A 21,665-nucleotide genomic window follows, 5' to 3' on the forward strand; every position below is an offset into this window, starting at 1 on the left:
AGGCAGAGACCATTGACACGAGGGGACCAGTGGGTTGGAGGGGGAGTACCACGGGGAGGTGACTACCACTTCTGGTAGTGACTCTGATACCTCCTCTGATGGCAGCTCCCTGGTGGTGGCGGACCCTTCTGGGACCACCAAATCTTTGTCATCTTCCACCACCACATGTACCAGCTCAGCCCTCAAAGTAGCCCCCCCAAGTCGCCTGTGCCTGCTTACCCAGGGGGTGGGCATCTCCTTCATCCAAGGGACCTCAGGCCCTTCCCCAGTCAGCTTTGCTGCCCTCACTGAGGAGGCTATTCACCGCCTGAAATCCATCTCTGTAGGGCAGACAACCATCGTGAATGCCATCCACGGCCTGGCATTCCAGATGCCGCAATGCAATGCCTACCTGGAAGACATTCACGGTGACATGTCTGGCCCACAGAGATCTTTTCAGGCTCTGACCTCCTCTTTGACGGTAGCCAGTGTCCCTGGTCTTTCCATCCCCCTCCCACCACCTCTGGCCATTACATCACCCCTCACACATCCTAAGCACACATACAGAAAAGCATACACCCAAGAAAACACACAAGAAACTACATGTGACACACAAGCAACGCACGTCCCACAAGCATGCACACACTCCATAGATAACTCCAAACATTACAACATCCACTTCCCCTACTGTATCCCCACCCCTTCCTCCTCCCTGTCTGTCACCTCAACACGCACAGCCACATGCGCTGCACCCTCAGTCACTGCTCCTGCCCTCATTGGCACTGTCACCACAACAGCAGTCATCCACACATCCACCCCAGACATCACACCCGCACTCACCACGTCAACCTACACGGACAGTTGCAGCACACTCACCACACCAACAGACACCACCACAACATCTGCCTACACTGCCTGCCTGCCGTCTCCTACTCTTTCTAACCCACTTCCTCCCAATACACACAGACGCTCACACTCGTTCTCACAACATTCATCCACCAAACATAAGATGACTCAGCATGCACCTGCATCCCCTCGCAGCTTGTCTACTATGAAGCTCCACGCAAAGTGGATTCATCTACCAGTAAAGCACTGGCTTTTGTGTTTGCAGAGACTGTTTCTGGTCATTTCATCTACCTTGATGACTTTTCTTCAACTTCATCCGCACCTGCACCTGAAACTGTTTCAACCACCTACAACCACTCCCTCAACCTCCACTCCCAAACCTGCCTCCAAAGCCACTCCACCTGCACCTAAAAAGCTTTACCTTTCCCATGTTGACCTATTTGAATACACTGGCCCACCCCGTTTTGTCCCCAAATGTTCATGTGGCCTTGTCGTAATTTGGACTCTTGCTCTGGGCAAGATTGCTGGTTTAAGGAATACAGTACTTATGTTTGTAAGTGACTATGCCTATCCTACAACAAGTTGCAACTGTAATCCCAACCCTTCCGGCTCACTAGCAGTACCTCACCAACAACCCAAACAGTTAAAGGTAATTTGTGGCAGCCTTTACGCATGGACTCAGAAGTATGACATCTCAGGGAGTGTTGTGGTTAAACGGAGATTACCCCTTTCTCACAGATACATTACGTCTCAACCAAACACAGGCAATAACGAAGATGCAGTAATGTTTCAATAGTTTTTATTTAATACAATGCAGTAAATTGTATTGGCTACAATGATTAAGATAATGAACAGTACAAGAGATAGAATTGTAAAGACGAGCGTCATGACTATGAAGACCCCCGCCATCTTGTATTAGCATAGAGAGACATTAAGGGCCTCATTATGACCCTGGCGGGTGGCGGAGGCCGCCCGCCAGGATGCCGCCCTCCATAATACCGCTCCACGGTCAGAAGACCGCGGAGGGTATTATGAGTTTTTCCCTGGGCTGGCGGGCGGTCTCCAAAAGACCGCCCGCCAGCCCAGGGAAAAACTCCCTTCCCACGAGGATGCCGGCTCCTAATCGAGCCGGCGGAGTGGGAAGGTGCGACGGGTGCTACTGCACCCGTCGCGTATTTCACTGTCTGCTACGCAGACAGTGAAATACTAGCGGGGCCCTCTTATGGGGGCCCCTGCAGTGCCCATGCCATTGGCATGGGCACTGCAGGGGCCCCCAGGGGCCCCTCGACAATCCTTACCGCCATCCTGTTCCTGGCGGGCGAGCCGCCAGGAACAGGATGGCGGTAAGGATTGTCAGAATCCCCTCGGCGGCGCAGCGAGCTGCGCCGCCTTGGAGGATTCTTAGGGGCAGTGGAAAACCGGCGGGAGACCGCCGGTTTTCCCTTTCTGACCGCGGCCAAAGCGCCGCGGTCAGAATGCCCAAGGGAGCACCGCCGGCCTGTCGGCAGTCCTCCCGCCCCCGTTGGCCCTGGCGGTTCTCTACCGCCAGGGTCATAATGAGGCCCTAAGTGTGTCATGTGTCTGTGTACCCTATCATAATAGGCCTAACCTTCTGCCTAGAGGAGAGCTGGGTATGTTAAACCTAATCTACCAATGCCATGTCCCAGGAAGGAGCCTCAACCCTGGGTTACCTAGAATGAGGTCTCGAGCTCAGACTTTGGAAGAACACGAAGTCAGGTCCAGCGTCAAGGCGACGTGCAGCATCGACACAGCAGCGAAGGTATCTGGTCGGAATCCCTCTGATTATCTGTCTAGAGTGTGAAGTATTTATACAGATATACTTGGACCCCTGATGTAGGTTGTTCCAAAACAATAGATAACACTGCATGCTTGGGACGGTAGTTTCTAATGTGGGCACCTACAGTTTGTTAGTCTTTGTTGTATGAGTTTAGGGATTAGCACAGTGACATTAGTAACATAACTCTAAACAAAAGGGCCTAGCCATAAACAAGGCAGCCATCTTAAAAGAATTAATTAAATAAATGGTCTAAGACAGAGCAAGCTAAGTAGGTTAAAAGTCACTAGGTGACGGGGGCACGAGTCTGCAAGCCAAAGGCTAAGCTAACTCCCGTTATCGCATTAAAACAAACTAGGATTCACTATAGCCTCCCCTGATCCAGTCCTTACCCTTCAAGCTCCTCCACAGTCCTCTCTTCCCGGTCCCCTGCACCTTCCCTAGCCACTAAGAAAATGTGTAAGAGGCCTGACCCCTCTTGCACACCAGGTCCAAGCCCACTCCCACTCCTTCCAAGGGCAAGCCAAACACCCCCCCTCTGACTCCTAAGCCTAAACCCCCCCCTTCCAAACCAGGTATGTGCATCCACTTATTTATTTCTCTGTATGTGTCAGGTATGTTTATATCTGTGCAGAGTCAATACCTTGTTGGCCTGTGTGTGTGTGTGGCGGGGCGGTAGTCTGTGTGGGGGATGCGTGTGATATGTGGGTTTGTAATTGTCCCCTTCCCTCCCTTGTGTGCTAGGTGCCTGTACTCACCATTGCCATCTTCATCGGCAGTCACGATCCTGGAGATGAATCAGAAGGATTAGCGTTGAGAAGGTCTCAAGTTCACGCTCCATGTCGTCGCCGGTCTCATCTATGTCCCTACGGTGAGTACTTCCTTTTCTAGTGCTCCTTTCAGCCAGGTTTTGTGTGGGGCTTTTTCCTCCCCGAAACCGTGGCAGTGTGGTGAATCTTAATATGGTGGGGGGATGGGCCTTTCCGCAGGCGTGAAGGTGGCCTCCGCTATCGTAAGCGGTCGTACCTCACTGGCGGTACAGGTGGTGAGAAGGCTGAATTTCTCACAGTTTACAGCTGCACTCATAATACGGCGGTCCGCAACCCCAGCCTCTTGGTGGGCTGCACCGCCACTGCCGGCGGGGCGGTCCAACTTCGCCATACTCATAATGACCACCTTAGTCATCAGAATAATGGCTGGTGCCATTGGGTTCACTTATGTCATCTTTAATGAAGGCTACATAGTGCCCATAGCATATAAATCACACTTGTATTCCAATGCAGAACAATGCTTTGCCCCCACAGAAATATTCTAACTGTTTTATAGATTCCAAGGGAAAAGCATAATTGTTGTTATCCCATTGCCTTTCAAGGCCATCACCAAAGCAAGCGTTCCTAATGGTAAAGCAGTGCATCCACATTGGATTCAATGGGCAACCTCCTTGATTGCCACTGATGTTGATTACATCTTTGATCCAAAACTTTAGACAAGAATTTCTCCAATATGAACAGGAGTACTCCTCACCTCTTAACATCTTGGCAATTGACAGATACCACACTCTCATTTACACTGATGGTTCAGCACAACCAGCTGTAGGTACTAAACATTAGTACTCAGCATCTCGTGCAGCCGTGAGCTGAGTGATGAATGATGGTGAATTCCACCCTCACAATACCTACACGCAGACCCTGGGGGACTGCACAGGTCATCTGGCTGAACTTAAAGTTCTTATCCTAGTGCTAGAACATACAGATCCAGGACAACTCACATTGATTGTCTGTGATTTGTACTACTGTGTCCAGTCCTACAATGATTATTTTAACCATTGGCGATTGAATCGGTTCAGAGACTCCAAAGGGAACGCCATAAAACATACAACTCTGTAGGGTAGGGTGGCTCATCTTAAGGATAAGCCACCTAAGGCACATGTAATCCATACATTGGGTCACCAACGTGTAGGAGTACACGTTATTATGAACACCCTGGCTGATGAAGCAGCCAAATCCACAATAGCTACGGCTTCTGTTGCTACAGTAACTCGTTCCCACACGAGATTGGATAGTGAAATTCTGGCTGCTATGAAAGCTTCGGCTGAAGACAAGCCTCTCCCAAAACCATACCCTACAAAGTATTCTTACCACATCAGTTCACAGAATAATGCCTTTAAAACAATTCCTGGGGTTGGAGATCGAGTGATCCCCAACCAAGACCAGAGATTAGATCTCATCAAAGCAGCGCATGAGGGTGACGCATCTGCTCATGCTGGTGTTGCAGCCACAATAACACTCTTGCAGAATTGCTTCTGATGGCCAGGTCTATAGAAACAGAAAAAGCAATATATCCTTTGCTGTGACATTTGCCAGCAAATGAAAGGCTCAAACCTCAAATGCCCACCGCAGACATTCCTCTTTGTGTCCAACAGACCACTACAATGTGTGTACCTGCATCATTGTATTCCTTCACAATCTGACAGGGCATATAAATACATCTTAGTTGCTGTAGATTCTTGTTCTAGATCCCTGTGGGTATGGTCCCAACAATCGGCTGACGCTCGAACTGTTATAAAAGGCTTGTTGTTCTTTATCGGTACATATGTGGTTTCAGCATTCCATTTGGACCAGGGCCTTGCCTTTGCCTCTAAGGCATTCAGGGACACCATGAGAACGATGGGTGTTGACCTCTATTACTCCTCACCCTACCATCCCAAGGGCAATTCAAGTGTGGGGAGAAGGAATTGAGATTTAAGGCAGTCCTTAACAGCTGGAGTATTAGGTTCAGGTCGCTGTTGGCTTTCAACACCTATATGGGGTCCAGAGAGCACTGCTTAATCTGCCAAGACGGTCCTTGGGAGGACGCACTCCTTATGAGGTCCTCCTGGGATACCTATGTATGTCCCAGATCTAGATGGCCCTGGTTTGGTCTCAGTAGACACACCTCTTGGCATAAATGAATATCTCCCTGTTTTACAGGATCTTCAGCAATTTTGTGATGATAATTCATCCCCCAGTGCTGCCACTTTAGGATTAAGGGATGTACCAACAACTTCTACAAGCTGGATTCCTAAAGTTTAGGATCTGGTTTGTGAGATGATTACTGTGAAGAAGGAATTTGGCCTACCATACAGAGCACCAGTCCAAATCCTGGGAATACAAGGTACCAGAACTGTCATCCTACCACCTCTTCCTGGTTCCAAAGCAAACAGATTTGGCTCCATTGACAACATCAAACTAAACCATGTGGCCGGTCCTGCACAGTAGACCCAGAGGTCCCTTGGGTATTTCCCAGTCCCCTCTCACTACCCAACAGGACATACCTCTTCAAAGAAGAAATAAAAACAATTCTAACTACACCAGCATGTACAGCAATGCTACAGATGCCTCCTCGAGCCTGGGGTGGTCAGGGAATGAGCTTCTGCTGATTCCTGTTACCACTTCACCAAAAAGAGCTGTCCAAGATGCAGCTGTCTTCTCTTCCAACTCAACTCAAACAGACAACATTGTCTACTATGAAGCTCCACGCAAAGTGGATTCATCTACCAGTAATGCACCGGCTTTTGTGTTTGCAGAGACTGTTTCTGGTCATTTCATCTACCTTGATGACTTTTCTTCAACTTCATCCGCACCTGCACCTGAAACTGTTTCAAAGACACAGAAGCTGTACATATCGCTTGAAAATAACTATTTTGTTTATCAATGGAATTATCTGTGGATGTTTCCGACATTGCTTGCACTTCTATTATGGATTGGTGTTGTGACTGTTTTCTGTCTTGTGATAAGTGATCATTATCTTCCTAAACACTTTTCTGTCGAGTCAGTTAATGAAGTCCTAACTCCATATCTTTCCTCACATAAGGTCTGAAGAGACTTGTCCCTTGCAAATATTTTAGCAGTACCAATTCCAGATGGGGATGTTTGGGATAAAGTTCCCTTTGATATATAGGGGCCTACTGAGGTTATCCAAATTCATTATGTATTCAAAATTTCAATGACCGATGTAATTACACTTGGTGCTGTTTCTGATGACTGGGATGTTCAAACAGTTGATTCAGTGCTTGCTGAGCTGCAGGATTATACTGTATATTAAAGAAGTGATGATGTGTACACTTACACAAAGAATTATGGGGAAATGTTCTGTTATAATAATTGGAGACATTACTACCTGCACAGAGCAACAAGACATAGATCAGTATTTAATTACACACAATGTTCAACTCCTCCTTTGGGGAGCTTAAAACATTATTTAGATAAATTTACATACTTTTCTGGGCATTACATTACAAATGCATATTCATACTACTTCAAGTTGCCATCTTCTAAAATTAGGACGATTTTGCTAACTAACACTAAATTAATCTGTTCAGATTCCTTTGTTTCCTGACTTGCAGTTGAAGGATACAAATACTGTAAGAATAGTATTGATGTGAAACATTTATGGGGAATACAAGATTGGCAAATACAGGGTAGGGAGTCTTTATTTAGAGCATGCCTTATTCCTGTTCAAAATATATTTTTAAATGACACAGTCCAGGAAACATCCTGCCTAGGGTTAGCAAAAATGAAGGAAATGAATGCGCCCAGTATCCCCACACTGGCCAGATTCACTGATTGGCAATCCTTTCTAAATATCAGAGAGGAAGAATTAGGTTCACTTTCCAGTCCTGGTAGGTGGTTACTGTGGCCAATGGACACAAATGGGTGTCAGGGGCATTTTTTTTTATTCCTCAGGAGGTTTCAAAATTAGCCAGCCGGACACTTGCTTTGTATCTGGTCAACAATCGGGTATAGTTACCACATACAGAGTTCATAAACTGTGCCAACAATGGTTACAGGCGAACACCTTAGCTGCAGTTAAAGAACATCTTCATCTCCTTTCAGAGGAAATGAACTTGCAGGATTTTTTGGTAGGTCCCAGAAAGTCCCGATCTAAGAGATTCTTGTACTCTATATACAGTGAGATCTGGAAGCTTTCGCAAATAGAAGCGGCTGCACGTTTAAGGCAGATAGAAAAGGACAACTTGGAAAAGGCTTTAGCTGTTGTCGATAATGGCATGAATACTCTGTCCAAAAGAATATACACCCTTAATAACATAGGCCCTCATTATGACATTGGCGGTAAATGCCGCTTACTGCCGCGGTGACAGCCACCAACATACCGCCGCAGTGGCGGAAATCCGTTCGCCATACTATGACACACACACCAAACTGACAGAATACTGCCACATACACAAATCTGCCAGCCCAAAGCTCAGTGGTAAAGTGTTGCTATGACACCCATACCGTTACGTCAACAAAGCAACGCTCACCACATTATGACCAACGAATCACTACGGCGGACATTCAATGGCGGTAAACCATTGGCGGCACCCACCAGCGCGCGCAGAATAGCCACCCAAATACAAAAAAACACAACATTGGCCTAAATAAAATTCACATACCTGACACTGATACACACACCACATCCACCCACCCACAGCACTATAAAACACCCACCCACATTACACACAAACCTTTATGAACAACAGTAATCGCCACAAGACTAACAGGAAGACCACTAAGAAAACTACACACACACACCACAAACACCCATCCATCTGTAATGCACCCCACATCCCACACCCCACCACATCACTCAAGACCCTTTGCACAACACACACCACACAACACCCATGTCCCCACTAAGGCACCCCCTTATCACTGATGAGAAGTTGCGGGTCATGGTGTATGAATTAGTCAGGGTAGAGCCACAGCTGTTTGGAGCACAGGTACAACAATTATCCGTTGCCAGGAAGATGTAGCTATGGCTGAGAATTGTGGACAGGGTGAATGCCGTGGGACAACATACAAGAACAAGGGACGACATCAGGAAGAGGTGGAATGACCTACGGGGGAAGGTACATTCCGGAGCAGCAAGGCACCAGCTAGCAAATCTGATGACTGGCGGTGGACCCCCACCTCCTCCCCCACAGCTCACAGCATGGGAGGAGCACATCTTGTCAATACTGCATACTGAGGGACTCACTGGAGTAGCCGGAGGACTGGACACTGGTGAGTCAATATTTACTACTCATCATCCCCATACCTGCATGCCATCACACCCCTTCACCCTCACTCCCATCACTCCGGTCCATCCCACGCACTGCACCTAAACATCTGACTAACTCCAATGCCAAGCCCTGCATGCTATACCAATGCATGGACAGCCCTCCCATTCCTGCATTTACACCAATCACCAAAGCATGCACAGCATGGAAAACTAACACTACCAAAATACATCACCATACACAAACAAAGGTGGCAGGGTAACAGCAACAATGGAGGGGAAGCTAGGGATGTACAATATGTCACACACATGAAGCATAATATATCACTTACATCCCCACAGGTGCCCTAGCCAATCTCAGTGGCGAGGAGGTGCAACGACTATCCAGTCCCCCAACGGAATATGTCCCCAGTGATGTCAGTAACTCTGGACTTCAGGATCTGGATGAACTACCTGGCCCATCAGGGACCACTGGTCTGTCGGCCACCCCAGCCCACTCACAGTTCACCTCAGAGCCTCCTCCATCAGTTTCCAACACCACAGCACCCACCCAACATCCCCACACCTCTGTCCCCAGGACACGTCAATCAGCAGTGTGCCCACCTGTACAGGGAGCCCAGTCCACACCTCACCCCCAAGACAATCAGGGACATGGGGTCAGTGACAGTGGACCCATCATTCAGGGGACACAATCAGAGGGGAACAGGGACACTGGGAGGACCGCTGCCCTCCAGGGGGAAGACAGGCTCAGGGAACTGACTCTCCAGGAGGCACTCACTAATGTCCTGGGGGCTAACCAACAATCCCAGGACAAGATGGGTCAGATCCTTACCAACATGCAGGAGAACAAGCGGCTGCAGGAGGAACACCATGAGTAGATCAGGGAGGATTTGCATTCCCTCAACACCACCATGGTCTCCATAGCAGGGGTGCTGGTGGATATGGCCAACATCATGAGGGAATGAACAGCACACCAGCGGGTCCCTACCACTAGCCAGTCTACTGACCAGCCCACCACTTCAGCTGCCGCTAGTGGGCAGGAAGCCCTGCCACAGGACCCACAGGCCACCAGCACCCCTCCCCCTCCAGAAGGTGAACCACTCTGCAAACGCTCCCTGCGACCCAGACAGAAGCCAGAGATACTTGCCAAGACCACCGCCAGGAAATTAGACCCTCCTGAATGTCCCCCTTGAATCCCTCCCTGTCACCTTGTCCACTTTGAACTGCCTTTGCACCCCTTGCTATGGCCCCATGGACACTGGACCTGTGCGACAAACAGGCTGGAACAGTACCCTGGACTTACCTCTGCCTTCACCCCATTCCACTGCACTTTCAGTCAATTATTTGCACTACAATAAACACTCTTGAGCACAAGTTGAGTGATAGTGTTTTATGTGATAAAAATGTGCATTTATGGAAATAGTCGCATCATATGCAAATGATCTGAACACTGTGATAGCATACAATTAATGACATGTAGCTGACTGTAGTCATCACATCAGTACACAGTTGTTATATCATCAACATCTGCAAAATGAGAAGCCATAGGTGACAGTAAGTTGAGATGCAAAGGAAGTGAATGCCATCCTGCTACAGCCACAGAAAACATCAATATTCAGAGGAATGGTCAGTTCCACTGTCTCACCTGTGTGTCTTTGGAAGTATTGACATATAACTGATGTTCTGTTGTCCACATCCTCATCCTCTGTGTCAGAAATGGGGTCTTTTTTTGACAGTCAGGTTACCCCCTTTTCAACCAAGGACCCTCACTCAGGGTAAAAATAGAATCACCCTCAGCTAACCCCTGCTTACCCCTTTGGTAGCTTGGCAGGCCAGTAGGCTTAACTTCAGAGTGCTAGGTGTGAAGTATTTGTACCAAAACACACACAGTAACTTAATGAAAAAACTACAAATGGCACAACACCAGTTTAGAAAAATAGGAAATATTTATCTAAACAAAACAAGACCAAAACAACAACAATCCGACATACACAAGTCAAATTATGAATTTTTAAAGATTAATCTAAAAAAATAGCGCTTAGAAACCCAAAATGCTTAGATGAGATGTTAACACAGCATTGTGACGGAGTCGTTCCCAACAATCGGACACCAGCGGCGCTGGACACGGAGTCGCGCAGACCCCCAGGTACAGTACCTTTGGTGAAGAGTGAAAACAAGCCGATGCTCAAAGTCGGGGATCGCGGCGTCTGTGAGAAACGTTGAATGCCGCACACTTCGAGTGGCATCGGTCGCGACGTGGTGCGGCGACTTCCACAGAGTCGTGGACTTCGGCGGGGCTGCAGCGGTGTCGGGCCTGTGAAGGTCGTCGCGTTCCAGCGAAGATCACGGAGGCGGTTGCAGGCGGCGTCACCGGATTCAGCAGCGGCATCGGTCCGGAGTCATCCGAAGTCGATTTCCTTGAACTTTCACAGCTTTTCCTTTCAAGGGCCCAGGGACTGGATAGGGCACCACTTGTCAGAGCAGAAGTCTCTCCAGAGACTCCAGGTGCTGGCAAAGAGAAGTCTTTGCTGTCCCTGAGACTTCAAACAGCAGGAGGCAAGCTCTAAATCCAGCCCTTGGAGATTTCTTCACAAGATGGAAGGCACACAAAGTCCAGTCTTTGTCCTCAGAAGCAGCAACTGCAGGATAGCTCCACAAAGTACAGTCACGGGCAGGGCAGCTCTTCTTCCTCAACTCTTCAGCTCTTCTCCAGGCAGAGGTTCCTCTAGTTTCCAGAAGGGTTTCTAAAGTCTGTGGTTTTGGGTGCCCTTCTTAAACCCAATTTCTCCTTTGAAGTAGGCCTACTTCAAAGTAGAGTCTCTTTTGAATGTGAAATCCTGCCTTGCCCAGGCCAGGCTCCAGACACTCACCAGGGGGCCGGAAACATGCATTGTGTGAGGACAGGCACAGCCCTTTCAGGTGTAAGTGACCACTACTCCCCTCCCTCCTTCCACAGATGGCTCATCAGGAAATGCAGACTACACCCCAGCTCCCTTTGTGTCACTGTCTAGTGTGAGGTGCAACCAGCCCAACTGTCAAACTGACCCAGACAGGGAATCCACAAACAGGCAGAATCACAGAAATGGTATAAGCAAGAAAATGCTCACTTTCTAAAAGTGGCATTTTCAAACACACAATCTCAAAATCAACTTTACTAAAAGATGTATTTTTAAATTGTGAGCTCAGAGACCCCAAACTCAACATGTCCATCCGCTCCCAAAGGCAATCTACACTTTAATCAGATTTAAAGGTAGCTCCCATGATAACCTATGAGAGGGACAGGCCTTGCAACAGTGAAAAACAAATTTAGCAATATTTCACTGTCAGGACATATAAAACACATTACTGTGGCCCTCATTACAACCCTGGCGGTAAATCCCGCTTTCCGCCGTGCTGAAGACCGGCAACATACCTTTGCGGTGCCGGAATACCGCTACAGGTATTACGACCCTCATCTCGGAATCCGCCACAAGACAGACACCCACACAAGTCCGCCACACCAAAGGTCAGTGATAAACTGGCGATACCAAAACCCACACCATTACGACAACAAGAATACGCCCACACTATCACGACCCACGAATCAATGCGGCAGTCTTTCAACCGCGGTAATCAATTGGTGCTACACACCGCCGCGCTCAAAATACACACACATTTACAAAACACAACCACTTTGGACAATTCCAAATACACATACACACACCACAGCCACACACCCACATCACTATAAAACATACACCCACATTACCCACAAACCCTTACAATGTAAAATTTCGAAGAAGACCAAAGAGAGAGATTAGCTAACAGAACACCAGCATCCACAGACACACAACACAATCACTTATACAAAATCCATGCACCTCAAACAACACACACCAACACATCCCCCCCACACATCACAACAGACAGCACCTCACAAATCACCCACACCACATCATGGCACCTCAAAGACACCCCAGGTTTTCAGAGGAGGAGCTCAGGGTCATGGTGGAGGAAATCATCCGGGTAGAGCCACAGCTATTCGGATCACAGGTGCAGCAGACATCCATTGCAAGGAAGATGGAGCTACGGCGGAGAATCGTTGACAGAGTCAACGCAGTGGGACAGCATCCAAGAACATGGGATGATATCAGGAAGAGGTGGAACGACCTACAGGAGAAGGTACGTTCCGTGGTATCAAGACACCAGATTTCGGTACAGAGGACTGGTGGCGGGCCCCCACCTCCTCCACCACAACTAACAACATGGGAGGAGCAAGTCTTGGCAATAATGCATCCTGAGGGCCTCGCAGGAGTAGCAGGAGGACTGGACTCTGGTAAGTCATATCTTAACTACTTTAACCCCCCCACCCCACCTGCATGCCATCACATACCCCCACCCTTACACTCACCCCATCACACCATCATCACCATATGTCCCACTATCACAACCCACACATCTCAATACCAAGGCCCTGCATGCAACACCTATGCATGGACCACCGTCACAAAAGCATGTCCAATACAGAAACCCACACAGACCCCAAAACAACTATCAAAATAAGGGCTAACACAATGATGCAAGCACAGGTGTGGAGGGTACCTCACCCAATGCACAAGATGGCACACACAGATACTAAAACTATGCATTTACACCCCAACAGGACCCCTACCCAACGTCACCGGACAGGAGGTGACAGACATATCCAGTCCCCCCACAGAAGAGGCCCACAGTGATGACAGCAGCTCTGCACACCTGGATCAAGATGACCAGCCCGGCCCATCAGGGACCTCGGGACAGTCGGTTCCCCTGACACAGTTCCAAACCACTACTGAACCTCCCCCCTCAGGAAACACCGCCACAGCACCCACCCAGCGGGCCCATCCCTCTGTCCCCAGGACACGTCAATCAGCAGTGTGTCCACCACTACAGGGAACCCAGGCAAACCCACCAACCCAAGAAAATCAGGGACCTGGGGTCAGTGAGCACATGGTTCAGGGGACAGAGGCACAGGATAACAGGGAAGCTGGGAGGACTGCTGTGCGACAGGGGGAGGACAGGCCCAGGGAACCGACACTCCACAAGGCACTCTCCAACATCATGGGAGCTTACCACCATTCCCAGGAGACCATGGGCAGGGTACTGGCCAAGCTTCAGGAGACCCAGCAGCTGCAGGAGGAACACTACCTGGGAACCAGGGAGGACTTGAAGTCCATTGACACCACCCTGGTCACCATTGCAGGTGTGCTGGCAGACCTTGTCAACACCATGAGGGACACAGTGGCACACAAACGGGCCCCTGACACTAGCCTGGACGATGAACAGCCCTCCACCACTGCCAGCGCTAGTGGACAGGAAGCACCGCCACAGGAACAACAGGCCACCAGCACCCCACCCTCTGCAGAAGGAGAACCAGCCCGCAAACGGTCCCTGAGATCCAGGAGCAAGACAGAGAACATTGCCAAGACTCCCACCAGGAAATAAGACCCTCCTGAATGTCACCCTTCTGTCCCACTTTGTCACCTTGTCCACCTTAAACTGCCATAGCTCCACTTCCTATGCCCAATTGGACGATGCACCTGTGAGACCTTGAGATTGGACTCTGCCATGGACATTCCTCCACCATCACCCACACCCATTTCACACCTCCCTCCACTTATTTGGACAGAAATAAACACCCTTGAATCGCAAAACAATCTGGAGTCAGACTGTGCTTTCACAGATGTGTAATTGCAAAATCTCTGGAATATAGAAATGTCAATGTACTTAGTCACATACCAATGTTACACAGCTGTAGGCCAGGAGTAAACATAGCAGAGGGCACAAATGAGGACCCAGATCTGTGAAATGGAAAGTCAAAGTGACAAGTCAGGGTCCAGAAACAGAGTTCAAAAGGCAGACTTATGCTAGGTCCTACAATAGTATGATATGTGGGAAGCAGTTCCATCCTCTTACCTGTGCCTCACTGGAAGTATTGCATGATGATGTTGTTTCTGTTGTCTACATCTTCTTCTGCCTCCTCTTCTTCACTTCACTATCCACAGGCTCCACAGCTGCCACAAGACCAGCATCATGCCCATCCTCCTGCAGAAAAAGTACCTGCCGTCGCAAAGTCAGTTTGTGCAACATACAGCAGGCCACGATGATCTGGCACATCATCTTCGGTGAGTAGTATAGGGATCCACCTGTTAGATGGAGACATCTGAACCTGCCCTTTAGGAGGCCAAAGGTCCTTTCAATAATCCTCCTGGTTTACCCATGTGCATCATTGTAACGATTCTCAGCCCCTGTCCTGGCATTCCTCACAGAGGACAGGAGCCACAATAGGTTTGGGTAGTCAGAGTCACCTGCAAGTATTGAGGGACAAACATTAGCCTTACACAATGTTATGGGGTTAACACCAGAAGGCATACACTGACATACATTGGGTGGGTAGTCAGGCTCACCAATTAGCCACACCCTGTGCCTCTGTAGTTGTGCCATCACATTTGGGATGCTGCTATTCCTCAGGACGAACGTGTCATGCACCGACCCAGGATACTTGGCTGTGACGTAGGAGATGTACTGGTCCGCCAGGCACACCATTTGCACATTGAGCGAGTGGAAACTTCAGATTCCTGAACCCCTGTTCATTCTGGCGGGGGGGACAAACGCAATATGTGTATAGTCAATCACCCCAATAATATTGGGTATATGTCCCATTACATAGAATCCTGCCTTCACAGTGGCCAAATCTTCCACCGGGGGGAAAGCAATGTAGCTGCACATTTGTTTGACCAAGGCAGACAAAACCCTTGCCAGTACGACTGAGAACATTGACTGTGACATTCCTGCTGCCAAGCCCATTGTCATTTGGAAAGAACCATTTGCCAGGAAATGGAGCATTGATTGAACCGGCACAAGATGGGGGATCCTAGTGGGATGACAGATATCTGATTTCAGATCAGGCTCCAATTGGGCACACAACTCTGTGATTGTGGCCCTGTCCAGTCTATAGGTGATTATTATATGCCTCTCCTCCAGTGTTGCCAAGTCTACAAAGTGTCTGTACACAGGGGTTTGTGTCCTCCTCCTATTCATCCATAGTAGTATGTATCTAAGGGACACAAGAGTGAGTAGGCTGTAACAATTTGAACAATGGAACCCCCTCCTCAGTGTACATTGAGCATTGATGTGATGGGACAATGGGAATGTCAATGTATGTGCCAATTGTAGCAATGACTCAGTTATGGAGTATCTGAATGTAGTCCACCACCATGAAATGGCGACTGCCTGTCCTGTATCTAGGGACAGGTGGAAGTGAGGTAACTCCGCCGACGTTGTGCGTCATGGCCGAAGGCGGTCTTGCACCGCCGTGCAATTCCTCATTGGCTAATATGGGTCTCTATGGAGTACGTTGGTCAACGGGGATCAGCAGCAGCGGTGATGATGTACACTGCCACTGATGTGACTGCCATTTTCTATCTAAATCCTCAATTGATTCCTGACTTTCCACAGGACAACACCTAAACTGCGCATGCTGCTCTGACCTGTGTCTGGATCCTGCCATGGCCCGTTTGACCAGGGAAAGGGCCCCTGCTTTCACTTCTGAGGAGTTGGAGCGCTTGGTGGATGGCGTTCTACCCCAGTATGATCAGCTGTATGGGCCGCCAGACCAACAGGTGAGAACACCTTGGGCACAATGCATGTGACAAGTTTGCATGAAGATGTGTGTGCAAGCATCGTGTCATTTGGGGGGTGGCATGTGTGGTGGTAGTGTACATGGTTGGCGCTGGGTAATGTGTGTTTCAATAGAAATGGAAATGGGATTTGTGGGCCATATGTGTAACTGGCTGGATTGTATGTGTAATGGTGTCCTCCGGTCTGTGTTTCCTCTGCAGGTCAGCGCCCATCAGAAGAAGGGATTTTGGTGTGCCATCGCCAAGGATGCGTGGATCTGGGTCTCTAAAGCATGCAGAGCACCCACTGTCGGAAAAGGTAGGAGGACCTGAGGCGCTGGGCCTGGAAGACCTCAGAAGCCCAGCTGGGGATGACCTCCCAACGAAGGCGGGGTGCCCCTCAGAACCTGACCTCTCTGATGGCCCACATACTGGTGCTGGCCTACCCAGAGATAGATGGGCCCTTGAGGGCATCACAGCAGCCACAAGGGGGTGAGTACAGTGTGCGTTAAAACTCTAATTGGTAGGTGGCATGGGATCCTGGTGGTGGGTGTCAGTTAGTAGGTGTCCTTTAATGCCAGCTCAGACATTGCAGCGAGATCCAGCTTAAGGGTAATGGGTGTGTTGCAAAATCTGGTAACCTGGCTAGGTTGCATTCCATGCCAGACAGGGCTTAGCGACTCCCAGGAGGGGTGCAGTTGGTGGTGGTTGGCTCACATGTTGCTGTGGTACATAGCCAATGGAATACCAGTGCGATGCATGGTGCTCAAACCTGATTCCTGTGTGTGAAGGTAATGTGTATGCTATCTGTGGTGTTGGTGCTATAAATGACCCAGAGCTCCCTTTCTTTCTCCCCCCTTTTTTCCTTCTGTCATCCTGTCCATGTGTGCATTTGCATCATCTGGTGGAGGAGCAGGGGCACCAATGGCAGAGGGAGCTGCATCCTACAGGACCCGTGAGGCACAGTCCACTGATGCCGAGGGAACCAGTGAGATGGAGGGCGAGGGGAGCACCACGGCGGAGACAGGAGGTGACAACACTGACTCTGATTCCTCCTCAGATGAAAGCTCCCTGGTGGTGGTGGACACCTCTGGGACCACCCCAGCTACAGGTGCAGCTGCCACCCCCATCCCAGCAAAACCCTCCCAGTAGCCCATCACCAAGTTGCCCATGCCCACTCACCCAGGAGGGTGGGCATCTCCTCCACCTCAGGCACCTCAGGCCCTGCCCCAGTCAGCCCTGCTGCCATCAATGAGGAGGCTATTGACCTCCTGAGATCCATCTCTGTAGGGCAGTCAACCATTGTGCATGCCATCCAAGAGCTGGCATCCCAGATGCAGCAATGCAGTGTTTTCCTGGAGGGCATTCACAGTGGATTGGCGGCCCAACAGAGATCGTTCCAGGCTCTGGCCTCCTCTCTGATGGCAGCCATTGTCCCTGTTCCTACCGTCCCCCGTCCAACTACCACATCCCAGTCTAGTCTCCTTAACCCCCACCTACCCCACGCACACATACAGACAAACATGCACACAAGACATCACACAAGAGTGGCACAGATAAACACTTCAGGCCAGAAGCACTCACACTAACAACAGACAGTTGCATACACAACAACATCCACTGCCTTCACTGTCTCCCCCTCCTCCTCCTCCTCCTTCCTCACAGTCACATCTGCAATCACACCTGCATGCACAGCGTCAACACCCACCACCACCATCACCACACCAAGCAGCACTCACACCTCACTTGCAGACACCTCCACAACAAGCATCCATGCATCCCCTGTGTCCTCTCCCACCCTGTCTGCCCCCACTCCTAAGAGACACAAACACATGCACTCGGACTCCCAACAGCCATCCACCACACATCAGCACACTGCCCATGCACCTGCACCCAAGTCCAGCAGACATACACCTCTAACAACCACTCCCTCAACCTCCACTCTCATCCCTCCTCCCTCATCCCGCCACACCTAGGAAGCTTTTCCTTGCAGAACTTGACCTCTTCCCTCCCCGCCTCCCCCATCCTACCCGTAACAGCAGGGTCACAATGACCCAGCCCAGCACCTCAGCCAAACAGTCCATGGGGACAATGGAGGCACCTCCTGGTCATGGAGAGAAAGGAAAGGATCCCTCTCTACCACTCAAGATAGAGAAGGATCCCACTCCACCACCTAAAAAAGGGAAGGATCCCACTCCACCACCCAAGAGAAGGGAGGATCCCACTCCACCACCCAAGAGAAGGGAGGATCCCACTCTACCAGCCAAGAAAGGGAAGGTTCCCACTTTACCAACTAAGAGAGGCAAGATGCCCCATCCAACAGCAGTGGGCAAGGAGCCCTCACCTCCTGCAGAGGCTGGCAGGGTTTCCCCTCCATCAGCAGTGGGCACGGAGCACTCCCCTCCAGCAGAGGCTGGCAGGGTTTCCCCTCCAACAGCAGTGGGCAAGGAGCCCTCACCTCAAGCTACGACACAGCAGTCCTCACCTCCATCTGGGACACAGTAGCCCTCGCCTACATCAGAGGGCATGTAGGCCACCCTCCAGGGACTGTTGTACAAGGAGCCCTCTCCAGAACCAGTGGGCAAGTTCCCCAAATCAGATACTGTGACCTTGCACTCCCCAACAAAGGGAAAAGGGCATGGAGCCCCCTCCAGAGCCAGTGGGCAAGTTCACCACCTTAGGGACTGTGACCTTGCACTGCCCAGAAAAGGGAAATGGGCATGGAGCCCCCTCATGAACCAGTGGGCAAGTTCCCCACCTCAGAGACTGTGACCTTGCACTCCCCAGCAAAGGGAAATGGGCATGGAGCCCCCTCCAGAACCAGTGGGCAAGTTCCCCACTTTAGCTGGGGTGCCCCCAAAACGCCTTACCCCTGAGGTGCCTGGCCATTCCCAACATGATGCCACTCCACAGTGTAGTGCGAATTTCGTCAGGGAACAAGTTGGGCCTTGGACTGTGCCATGTGACCATGTGGGCCTTTTGTACTTTGGACTGGCCATTTGCCCCTTCTGAACAGTGACTCAAATATCTCTTATCACATAGACAATATAGTGGCTGTTGGCATCAAATTACACTATCAGTTATGGCTAAATGTTGTCTTTGTATTATTATGACGTGTGTCCTGTGAGATTGTTTTTCCTCTGCAGCTGGTTGTGTGTATGGTGTGTGTGTGTGTGTGTGTGTGTATATGGTGTGTGTTGTGCGTGTGTGTGTCACTCTCCTTTTACTCCCTCCCTTCCTTGTGTGCTAGGAGGCTGTACTCATCGTCGTCGTCTTCATCAGCGTTGGTGTTCCAGGTGGAGCATGGTGTAGATGAGCATCAGGAAGACTTGAAGTTCCGGTTCCATGGCGGCATTGAACTTCTATGTGTTTCTTATGGTGAGTCTTTCGTCTTCTGTGCTCTGTTTCCACCAGGCTTTTGATGGCGTTGGTACTGCCTGGAAATCGCAGCGGTTTGCTATGTCATAATATGGTGGGCTGTACCTTGTCTTCCGCCTGCCTGTTGATGGCTGCCACCGTGGTCAGTGGTGTTTACACCCCGGCGGTTGGTGTGGTACATTGGCTGTTTATGGGAGTTATCACCACCATGGTCATAATTTCGAGATAATTACCCCCAGCCTGTTGGCAGTGTTACCACAACTTTAACAGTCACTGCAATTGTCATAATGACCACCTTAGTGTCATCTGTGATTGGCATCATTCAGAATGACATGTCCCTTCTCAATCATGGACAAAATCAGCTGTGTTCCATTATGCAGTTAAGTTGGACGATACAAATTCTAAAAGATGGCTGTGTTCCATGGAAATACATTAACAGTAGTGACCTGTTTGCTGCTTTTAATTTATCCAGGGAACAACAGATAATGGCTAAAAGAGAAGCGAGTTTCACCACGCTTCATATACAGAAGTTAGAAAAGCTGCCTTTAACGGTTACAGAAAGTCCATCAACAGTATGGCTCGTACATAGTATTATAAATCAGCCCATTTCCACCTTACGGTTTACAAAATGCTTGAAAGATCTAGCTGTGGGCAGATACGAGTGACTAGGATATAGCTATATAAAAGAAGAGTGGGAGTTGCCTTTTGAATACAAGTATTTGAATGGCGAAACAGGTCTTTCTCAGCAGTAGCGAATGCGAGACACCTGTTAGTCATTCAATGATTTGCAAACTGGTGTCCCTTCATGGCTTTTGCAACGGGGGGGGTCTTGAACTTGGCCTGTTTTCTAAAAGGTACTGCTATCCCTTTGATTCGTTCAGCATTTCTTATACTTGTGAATAGATGTTATGTGGTCCTGAACAAACAGAGTTGTTGCGGTATGAGACCAGTAATTGCCTGCGGAATTTCAGTCTTTACGATTGTAACATGTTGCAGACATATTCTCTTCCCCCCCATAGAAGAGATAAAAGTAGTAGAAATGTGGCCTTACATTGATACTACTAATGTAAATTATGACAAGCTGAGCAGACTAAAGGCGCTGCTGTTCCAGGAACAAGTTGCGTTGACATCGGCTAGGTCCCAGAAAGACCCGCTCTAAGAGATTCTTGTACTTCATATACAATGAGATCTGGAAGCTTTCACAAATAGAAGCGGCTGCACATTGAAGGCAGATAGATAAGGAAACTTGGAAAAGGCCTTCGCTGTTTTTGAAAATGGCATTAATACTGTGTCCAACAGAATATACACCCTTAATAACATAGGCCCTCATTCTAAGTCTGGTGGGCGGCGGAGGCCGCCCGCCAGACTTCCCCCCTCCAAAATACCGCTCCGCGGTCCAGAGACCGCGGAGGGTATTCCAAGTTTTCCCCTGGGCTGGCGGGCGGCCGCCAAAAGGCCGCCCGCCAGCCCAGGGGAAAACAACCTTCCCACGATGAAGCCGGCTCGTAATCGAGCCGGCGGAGTGGGAAGGTGCGACGGGTGCTACTGCACCCGTCGCGTATTTCACTGTCTGCTATGCAGACAGTGAAATACTAGCGGGGCCCTCTTACGGGGGCCCCTGCAGTGCCCATGCCATTGGCATGGGCACTGCAGGGGCCCCCAGGGGCCCCGCGACACCCCCTACCGCCATCCTGTTCCTGGCGGGCGAACCGCCAGGAACAGGATGGCGGTAGGGGGTGTCAGAATCCCCAAGGCGGCGCAGCATGCTGCGCCGCCTTGGAGGATTCATTTGGGCAGCGGGAAACTGGCGGGAGACCGCCAGTTGTCCCGGTCCGACCGCGGCGTTACCGCCGCGGTCGGAATGCCCAAGGGAGCACCGCCGACCTGTCGGCGGTGCTCCCGCCCCCGTTGGCCCTGGCGGTTCTGTACCGCCAGGGTCATAATGAGGCCCATAGTGTCATCTGCGATTGACATCATTCAAAATGACATGT

This window comes from Pleurodeles waltl, chromosome 7 (assembly GCF_031143425.1).
Source record: "Pleurodeles waltl isolate 20211129_DDA chromosome 7, aPleWal1.hap1.20221129, whole genome shotgun sequence".
NCBI classification, from domain to species: domain Eukaryota; kingdom Metazoa; phylum Chordata; class Amphibia; order Caudata; family Salamandridae; genus Pleurodeles; species Pleurodeles waltl.